The sequence below is a fragment of the Rhipicephalus sanguineus genome, chromosome 3 (assembly GCF_013339695.2).
Source record: "Rhipicephalus sanguineus isolate Rsan-2018 chromosome 3, BIME_Rsan_1.4, whole genome shotgun sequence".
Taxonomy (NCBI): Eukaryota; Metazoa; Arthropoda; class Arachnida; order Ixodida; family Ixodidae; genus Rhipicephalus; species Rhipicephalus sanguineus.
The window spans coordinates 131695624-131706367 of NC_051178.1; positions in this window are offsets into that span (position 1 = coordinate 131695624).

A 10744-nucleotide genomic window follows, 5' to 3' on the forward strand; every position below is an offset into this window, starting at 1 on the left:
ACGTTCTGGTGTTTGCGCTTTCAGAATGGCGAACATTTCTCGTTCTCCCGATGAAGAAGCCACCCGACGTGAGCGTCAGCGAGAGCTGACGCGAGAACGGACATGTCGTTGCCGAGCCAACCGCGGTGTTCGCGCAAGGGAGGCCGAAGCTACGATATAGCCTGATGAATGACGGGCATAAGCTTCGCTGTTTCGACAGCGTTCGCGAAGTGGAGCTGGCTGGATTTTTTTTTTCATTTTGGTTTCTTAATTTCACGCACCTCAGCTGTAACCTTACCGCGCTTTATGTAGAATAACGACACCGTGACACGGTATATGCAGTGCGGTATAACTTCAACGTGTGCGGTATGTGAATGTCGAACAACTGTACGGCGGTGCAAGCTGTTTTGTGTTTTGTGCGGAATTTTGTGAGGGAAACACAGAATATATATATATATATATATATATATATATATATATATATATATATATATATATATATATATATATATATATATATATATATATATATATATATATATATTGCCTCGATGAACTGTTCAGCAGTTAAACACAAGAAACATCCAGAAAAACGAATTGAATCCTATGGAATGATCCAACAGTGGCCAGAACAGGCATTCACCGTTTAATCACTCTTTATGAATTGAGTATGCATGAATATATATTTGCATGCTTTTTCCTGCTTATATATGGAACATTTTGAACACTTCTAATTGAATGTTACAATTTCTAGCCTCTAAATCTATTTTATTTAATCATCGATCGTGACGAATGCTAGCTTAATTCCCCGTGTTAAAAAATAACTTGGGAAAGTAGGGCAACTGCATCTTCAAAGTTTACGATTATCTTTTTAAATGACAGCAATTTTCTGTTGCAATAACAATTACCACACGTGCAGCACGGACACTTTAGAAGCGACACAATGGCACTATGCGAACACTGAAAGATGAGCGCTGTACGATAATTACTGCGGAACAATTAGGAAAGCGGCGGGTCGTCATTCTTTCATGAGAGACTTAACGTGTCTGCGTTCATTTGCCCTTATTATTCATCCGTACAGTGGTGAAACGAGCGATTGAACAGAACGCCAAGTGCGTGTGTATGGGCATTAGCTGCATGAGTGTACTGCGATGTTGTGTAACTCATTTCATATGTGCGCATATTCCGGGAAAATGCTTGGTGGGCCAGCTCAATTTACTCCGACAGAGAACACTCGCGCACTCGAGTTTAATTAAAGGCACCCTAAACCCCTCAAGTTCAAAGACGAGAGAGGGAGAGAGTGGTTTGTTTCTCCCCTTCACTACTGTTCCTAGAGGCTCCATCTCCTCCTCGCCACTTATTTTTCATAAGACACGCGGACAATGTCAGCGCTACGCGTTGAGCGTATCAGAATTTCGCGCATTTCGGCTACACGCTGTTATCTCCGCTTGCGCAGTCGAAACGCACAAAACAAGGTGAGATCAATTGATTGCGCGCGATAGTCACGCGAGACGAGGCAAAACGGGCGTGCGACTGCATGTAAAGCAGGGTGGTTGACAATTCACAACTGATATCCCTCGTATATGAACCAATCAAGGGCTTAGTTCCTCATGACGACAGGTCAACGGACTGCAAGCGTCACGAATTGTGCTGAAAAAAAAACGAAAAAAAAAAACGGGGAACGCTAGGAGAGGATAACGCGCTCGTCCTTTGTATTTTCAGTGTTTGTTTAGGGGCCCTTTAATTGAAATTGGTGACTGGACATAAAAAAGAATGCGTGCAGAAACAGTGGAAGCAATAATCGCCAGTGCATGTGAATAACTTAGCGCCACACTACACACAGAGAATGTTTACGTTGTATAATAATGATATAATTGTAGGTGTATATTTTTTTACATTGAGGAAATTTTGTCTCGTTTGTTGCTTCATTGTGCAATTCGCAACGGGCACAGCTATTAAGCAGTTTAGATACTAAGAAGCATGGACGGCAGGGACGTTAACCGCAAATCGACATTGGGTTCGTTGCTATATGCACTGGCGAACACAGAGAGAGAGAGAGAGAGAGAAAGAGAGAGGAACGGAGGGAGGGAAGACGAAGCAAGAAGTGAACATGCACACGGCCTCTGCCATCCACACTCTCCGCACACTACCACAACACTATAGGTCATGTGAAGAGCAGCGAACATCAATTCATGCTACTGCCACGTGTGCGATTCTGTCAAGTTCTTGAAGGAACTATAGCAGCTCGAACGACAGAAAGATTATCTAGTTGGTAATTATTCTTGAACTGGTATAGCGCACTACGGCGAAAGAAGAAACGGCCGAGCAGACCGACACAAGAGGACAGAGCGCGCTGTCCTCTTGTGTCGGTCTGCTCGGTCGTGTCTTCTTTCCCCGTAATGCGCTACCAGTTCAAGTACGGCGAACCAACTCGCCCAATCTACAACGCTTGTGGTAAGTATTCATCACGAAAGAGGGGAAGGGAGGGGGGGAGTGCAAACACGGACACAGTGTTGCCTCGTTCTCTTCTCCTGTGTCCGTGCTTGTACGCACGCCCACTTTTGTGATGTAGTAGCATGACATATATAGCAGACATACGTGGCTATACACCTTCGCTCTGTTGTCATCACACAAATCAAATGGTACACGGTACGCCACGTCACGACGCAGGTGCGCAAACGGAGTGACGAGACGATGCGGGAGGCTTGTTCACAGTGATTCAATAAAGCCGCATAGATTAAGTCCCACAAATTAAGGATGACTTAGCGAGCGATGGAAAAGGAAAATGATAGGTGTAACCTTAAAGGACAAGAAGAGAGCAGAGTGTGTCAGGGAACAACAACATCTTAGTCGAAATCAAGAAGAAGAAATGGGCATGGGCAAGGCATGTAGCGCGTAAGCAAGATAACCGGTGGTCATTAAGAGTAACAGACTGAATTCCGAGAGAAGGCAAACGCGCGATGGGGAGACAGTAAGTTAGGTGGGCAGATGAGATTAAGAAGTTCGCGGGTATAACGTGACCGCAGCAAGCGCAGGACCGGGTTGATTGGCGGAACATGGGAGAGGCCTCGATCTGCCCTGCAGTGGGCGCAGCCAGGTTGATGATGATGATGAGATTAAGCCCAATTGCACAATTTTTCTCCACGTAGACTTTTACAAGCTCCAAAGAGCGACACCTATAGTCTTATATACGCAATCCCGAGTCAATTTCTCCCGTGCAAAGCGTAATATTGCAAACGTTCGGTAATTATTCAAAATATTACGCATGATTCGAATATATGTTGTATTCATAATTTAGAAGAAGTCGAATATTGGGGTTAGAGACACTTATTGAAATCTCGAATCAAAGAAACCGATGCTGGAAGGATAGTATTGTTCCAAATAATTCTACTGCCGGATAGCTATACGATTGCTGTGCGCTGAGGTATACGACTTCGTTGCGTGAACACTCTGGAGAGATAGGATCTGCCCAGTAATGCACGCTTATTCAATAAAGATGGCTCGCTGTTGGGCAGCTTTACATATACACAAGTTTTCTGACTCAATTTTATATTGATCCAGTCTTACCGTGCTTGCAAACATTTAAAACAACGTGCCTTCGTTCAGTATCACATCTATAAACAGAAAAACTATGGTACGCGCATTTCCGTGCTGCGATATTTCGTAAATTATGGCTATTGCCATGGTGATCCAGTTGACGGAAAGCTGTTGTAAATTTTATATGCGTGAGATTCTTATTGTTTAATTGTGCGGACAGCATTACATACACTAATGTCAAATGATACATAATTTCCTTTCTAAACATCATTTTGATGTCAAATAAGTTCTTTTCCAAACAGACTTGAGTCACTCGACACAAGCTGCTTGTTTCATCTTGTTTAGTAATGAAGGCATTCGGTGTCGGGAGTATCCTTGTTCGACTGGATTCGGGAATTTCGATATTGAAACGGTCGTACTTATTGCAAAGTTTTATGAAAGGAAAAGAATTTGCAGACCAATTTTCCATCGCCGCTGGTATAGCGAGTTGGACGTAAAACTACGCAGTGATACAACTTCTCGCGATTTGCATAAAAGGAACAGCGCGGAAGAACGCGATCCAGTTCGTTTGTTACGCATCGTGCTTACTCAATTCTACGACGTTGTTACTTGGCGTCAGAATTCTGGCAAAAAGAGAGAGACGAAATAAATAAAAGGCCTAACTTCACAAACAGAGGGAGGAGAGAGGGATCAAAGGAAAGACAGAGACAAAAGGTAGCGAGAGCAACAACCTGGTTTCCTACCCGATACACTGGTGGGCGCGGGTGGGGATGTAGAACTACTACTAGGAAAGGGAGAGAGAGAGAGAGAAAAGCAGACCACGTGAACGCTATACATACATGCACAGCTTGCGAAACTATAGATCCTTAGAGTGAGTCCCATTTCGACTCTGGAAAAAAACAACAAAACAAAACGCAATGGTGCTTTCAGCCTTACGAAAACTTCGCAATGTAAATTCGCTAAAACAGACATTGGCTTCTGTTCTCGTCAGTGCGGTGGCTCCTTGCGATTCGCTGCACGAATTGAGACGGCTCACGCTTCGTTGGACCGGCCTCACTCAGTCAGCACCTCGGGCATTCTGAACGAAAACGCAACCATCGCTGCGATGAGGACGCAACCGATTCGGAAGTAAAGTTCCTTTGTCTCCGCGTCTCTGTCTGTTTCTTTCACAACTTCCGCGAGAATGACTGCGAGGAAGTCGACTGCTCCGAAACACGGAACATCAGTGACGCCATGCATGTCTCTCGCAACAAGCTTCACGCGGTGCAGTTCACGTACTGGGGCATTCGAAGAAAGCGCCACCTGCTGCACTACATACACCACTGGAAAACTTTCGGAACAGCTGTGTTGCTTGCGGGGTCCCTCCGGATACCAGGCTATGCCTGTCCGATTTGGTGTTCGCGACTTCTACGTGATATGTTTCGAAGTTTCAGCTCCACTTCGTTATTATCATGACTTTTTTTTTTTTTGTTCGTGTTTGTCCTATATGACTTCTGGGGCAAAAGAAACGCAAACGCAGAACAAGAATGACAAAGACGGCCTGCTTCGCAACAGGAAACGCACGACAGCACAGCGCAATTCGTCATGACACCGCCGCCGACGCGTATGCGCGTCTTGGACGTGGTTTCAACATCGCGCCTTTCGATACGTCGTGGTAAAGCCTATAAGCGCGATCTCGCGGTCTCGAGCGAGGCAATAGCGCAACTCCTGCTGGATGCGTCTCGCGCCCTCCGGTTCCTCGCTGCTTTTGACAGATGTTCCGAGATTTCGTTGGAAATGGTGGTTATTTGACTTTCGAAGCAGGTCCGTCAATTCTTCACCTTCAACGCGATCCGACACCCTTCACTTTGGAGATTTGAGAAGCACACAACTTATAACGCGCGACTGTGATGATGAAGCCATAGGAGCTTTAACTCGCATTGAAAGTTTTTTTCGGAGAATACAGCGCATTTATAATATAATGACGCAAGAATGATGCGCTGACTCTATGAGCGCACCAGGAATAACAGTTATATTGCAATGCGTACGAAGTTGGAGCAACGTAAAAAAAAAAAAGAAATTTCGTCGTCGCTGCGCAACATAACAGAAGTACCGCTGTTTGCTTCGGCGACTAAACAAATAGCCCCCGCTTCTGTACTAGGCGATGTTCTCCGACGGCGGGGTCACCGACGTTCTGCTTATGATGTCAGCCTAGAGCGCCCGCTTACTGGTGCAGGCTTGCGTGCGTCCGCCTTTGAGGAGGAAATGCCTCCGACTTCTAAATCTGTACCCAACTATATAGTTCGTCCCGTCCTTACCGCCACTGCAATAGTTCACTCACACATGCACGCTGTCCAGAACCTGTACTAAGAACGCCTTTGTCCTACACCTCTTTCGTTCTCTCTCCCCCGTTTATTTCAAACGCCGACGCACATGTAGGCACGCAACAGAAACGACACCTCTCGGAGAAAGCAGCGAAACGAAACCACCATTGATACTAATATAACGCGCACGTGTCTTGCCTATCCCACTGTAACGAGATTACGTTGGCTTCGAAACCGTCCCCATGTGCACAGTGTCTCGGTGCGCAAAGCATTTGCGAGTTGCACCACATATACGAGGCCGCATCGGCTGGCAGCGACAGCGCAGCACCGCCCCGTGTACCCATGTATACAATGCGCCGCAATACGGCGGTATTGTGTCGTCGCTCTGTTGATGCCGTTTATCGCGCTGCATTATCTTAGCGCCGTCGTGTTTCTCAATCAATACGACGCAATACGTATCCGCCGCAATCGCTGCAGAGCCTGACCTCTTTTGCTTCGCCTCGGCAGTTTGCTTTAGGGCTTCCTTCCGAATGGCTAAGAGGCTTATGAAAAGTTGCGCCGGCTGTGTGCTCTGTACCGTGTAAAGTGACGAACGCTACATTTGAATATCGTTTACTGCTCAAGTGCGTAGTGCACGGGGTATGCAGCAGTGGCAAGAACAGTTGCTCTGAAAATAAAAATAAGAAAATGTGTGCTGGTTGCTTCGCGCATACATTTTAAGCCAAACGATGCCGTTGCTTCAATAATACGATAGCCTTTAAAGTGGAATAACACCGATTACGCTATCGCGTTCTGCTCTTGAAGGCGAAGCTCGAGCGTCCTCCAAGTGTTCGAAATCACCCAGACGGCTTGCTGTTGTAGCTGTGAATGCTCTCATTTTGAAAAACAGCCGTGTGTCCAAAAGAGAAGAAATATTAGAGAAGGAAAGGCAGGATAGAGCTGTGCACGGGCCGTATTTCCGAGCCCGAGCCCGGCCCGGGCCCGCTGACTTTGTCGAAGGCCCGCCCGAGCCCGACGGCAAAGTGCTGCGAGCCCGCCCGGCCCAGCCCGACGTACGAAAACACAATCCCGGGCCCGGCCTGGCCCGGCTTTTTGAAGGTTCGCGGCGAGAACAAAACATTGTTTTCCGGTAATTTGGCATTTTATTGAGCACATCAAGTATGATCAAATGACACACGACGAACAGTCTCTGTTACACAGATTACAAATTGTCATGCAAAAACAGCAAGCAGTCCAACGATTCTGGCTTCAACGAAGTGCGGCGCTTTTGCCCATGCAAGCGTCAGCTTGCACGAAGGCGATCTACGTCGGGTCGCTCGTCGCTGTCGCGTGCATTTTCACTCATATGGGATTTGGGCCTAAATCTAATGCGAACAGTCGCGTGGCGCCGTCACTAGCTCAGGTAGTGTTACTTCTCTGTTTGTCGGAGTGCAACAGAGGCAGTGCTTTACCTGCTCCTCTTTTGTTTAATGTAGCGAATGGAAAGGAAAAGCGGTAAATGGCGGTCGCGGAAAAGGCGCTGTATGGGTGCTGGAAAACAATTCCCGCTCATTCTCTAAATTTCTGGCTTGAGTCGGGCTTTGCGCCGGGCCCTAGCCCGGCCCGATAAAACTCCAAGTACCAGTTTAGGAAAACCGGTTTTCTACCCTACAAATGGGAACGGGGGGGGGGGGAGATTTAAAGATGGAGAGAAAAGAGAGAGAGAAAGACAGTACATAACACAGCCAAAACGTACACGCTTTGGAAATGAACATACACGAGCTCAACTTACTACGTTCTAATCAGCATAGCTCTTTCTTTGTCACTTTTTCTGTTTTTATTAATTTATTTTTACCATCTTCGTTCTTCAGCGCTGCGGCACTGCTTCAACGGCACAAAAACGACTGCACAGGATGTCGCGAACATGGCGAGGAAGCCGTTGAAACTTATGCACATTTTAAACATACGCAGATTGGCCTAAAACCTGCATAGGTAGTTTGACTTGTCGCCATGGAAACACGTTTGCGCAAGCCATGCTTTTGGCTTCCTGCAGTTGAAGGCCAACGATACTAATGCGATGCGTTTATTTTGTTAATATTAACGCGTTTGTCACTTAGTGTAATAGAACAGTGGTATAATAATGTTATCAGGTGCTGGAAGTGTGCAAGCAACAACTACAAGACCGCGCGAAACTGTGTGCAGTGGTTTGCGCTTTTTACTGACTGAGGCGTGTTCTTAATACACGCAGTGCTGAAGCAAACTATAGATCAAATCTTTCGATCAGCGACATCACGTGGTCTCTCGCAGAACTTCAGTGTGAGATGGCCTTCATCTCTTGAAGTGGTAACGCATTAACATGTGCACGATTAACACCTCCATATGTCTTCTGCTTGTTCTAAATATCAAGAGTATGATGGAAGCTACTCTGGTCTGGAGCAGAATCTTAGTTGAAATTCGGATGCTAACCATAAAAATTGGTAAACAAAGCAAAACAAAGAAAAGAAGTGACCTTATTTTTGTCGGTCCCAAGCCATCGATTCCCCTCAGGGTGCGTGTCCTTTCAAAGGCACTGCGCATGCCCCTTTCGGCCAAACACCGGACCATGAGCGCGCTTGTGCCTATATTTCACCGGCAGCTGTGCCCGGCAGCAGCAATGGTCTGTCTTTCACGATAGCGGCGGATGTTCAAATATTTCACCACAGCGCTGCTTCGGTAGCAGAAGGAGCCTTCAGCAATGTTTTGATTTCTATTCTCTTTTTTGATCTCTATTTGATCTCTATTCGGTCCTCGTTTCTAGATGAAAACTTCTTGTTTATCTCCGAGCGCAGGAAGGGGGACACCACCATCCATTAAACAACAACGATGACGACCACAACAACAACAGCAAGCTTCAAACCCACTGCCATTTCACCACTGTGGCGGTGGTGATATGGTTGAGAGTCCAAGAGATATTTGCAAGTGGCTAAGCTCTTGAAAACATAATACCGCTATAGCGTTGGTGAGCTCGTGTTGCAGAAAATACGTCGTCGGCGTCGGCGGCATTGCCGTGAGACAAAATTATCAATCGATGCAAAGAATAAAATCTGAGTTCCAGCCGGAATCGAACCCAGTACTCCCCGTGCCACAGGACCACAGAAGTACTTGAAACTGCTTCGCAAAATGACCCTATGCAGTCGTCATGTAGTGCGGAGAGTCGCGTTAACAGATGTATAATATTCCGTGGAAGAAGCGTAAAATCGCAGTTGGCGTCACAACATATGAATTGTGTAACGAGTGGGCAGTTGAAAGCTACCGACCCATTATAAAGGGCTCAGCTCTAATTCATCCTCATCATCATCATGCACAACATCAACGAAGTGTGCAGCTATACGTAAGAGCACATATTGCCTTATAGACGCGTTTGCGGGTACTTCGCTGCTGTAATTGCAGTAAGCGCTCTAAGTTCGCAGCAGACAATGTCACGTGCGCAGCGAAGCATGGCAATTGATTTAGAAGGCGATGCAAACGGGGCGGTCGCACAGCGCTCTGAAATGTGAGGCTTAAGAGATTCTGAAGTTGTTTTACTGGTGGTATACTTCTGTAAGTGACTGAAGGCGTGGTCGGAGTAATTAACTTGTAATCTTCATGTTTATTTGAAGACACGCACGCACGCACGCACGCGCACGCACACACACACACACACACACACACACACACACACGCGCACACACACACACACACACAACACACACACACACACACACACACACACACACACACACACACACACACACACACACACACCACACATTTTAAGCCTTGGAACTCAGTCATGGGTCGTCCTCATCGCCTCCTTTCTGAAAGAACGCCGCTCGTGCCAGAAGTCCGTGGTCCGCCTTGACTACCGCCCAGTCTTGGGCAGTAACTAGTTACTAGTAACGCGTTACCGGTAACTAGTTCGTTTTTCCAGTAACTTGTAACTGTAACTAGTTACTTTTAAGCTAAAGGAACTTGTAACTGTAACACTGTTACTTTTTTACACGGTAACTGTAACGGGAAATATCGTTACAGTTGCTTCTGTTTTTATAAAAAAATTATGCATAGCAGCACACGTTAAAAGCCGAAGTTAAACGATTTCACCATATACTCTCCACCATTCAACTTTCCACAATAAGGCTCCCCTCGCAGTTTAGGAAAGGAGGTCGCTAAGAGGATTAAATTCCCTGCAGAAGACTGATGTCGGTGGTTGGTTTTTAACGCAACTTAAAGTTTACTTGTAAACTAGATGTTGTAAATCAGTCATGTTGCAACTAAACAAGTTAGTAAGTTCACGTCCATTTTTTTTTCGGCACATATATCTTCTTTTTTTTTTCACTCGAGGTTCTAGCACTGCTCTTCGTGTACCGGTGGAGTATTAGGACGCCTAGTTTGTAGTCTCCTTCGTCCGTGGCTTCGAGCTAGTCGTGTTTAACAGGCGGCTAGAAAGCAGCAGCGCGTGAAGCGGCTGAGAGTCAGCAATGCAGTGAACTAATAGCTAAGCATTTTTTTAAACCTCTTCGTGCAATGAACGTTTGTTGCACTTCCAGCTCTTTGGAATTGATTGTAAAATGTTTACTCCAGCTTAACGCGACAATTACTAACAAAATGACGTGGACGTTTCGCCTGTATAAATGCAGGTGGCGTACTCAGGTTGTTGCAAGCTGATGCGTCGCGGCTAGCGAACTACGATTCCAGGAATTTTCTTCCCCCCCCCCCCCCCCCCCCCACCTTCGCCCGCTAGCCAGCGTCGTCCCATTGTTTAGGTCAAAGCTATGCGCTGTCTTCCAGCAGTGCCGAACAAGCCCCGTCTTTCTCAGAAGGCGTTGCATGGGTTGCTTTAGCAACATCCCGTTTTTCCTGCCTGTTTCGGCGATGTACGTCGCGGCGCAATCCCCACATTGTACTTGTAGATGATCCCGCTCTGATCG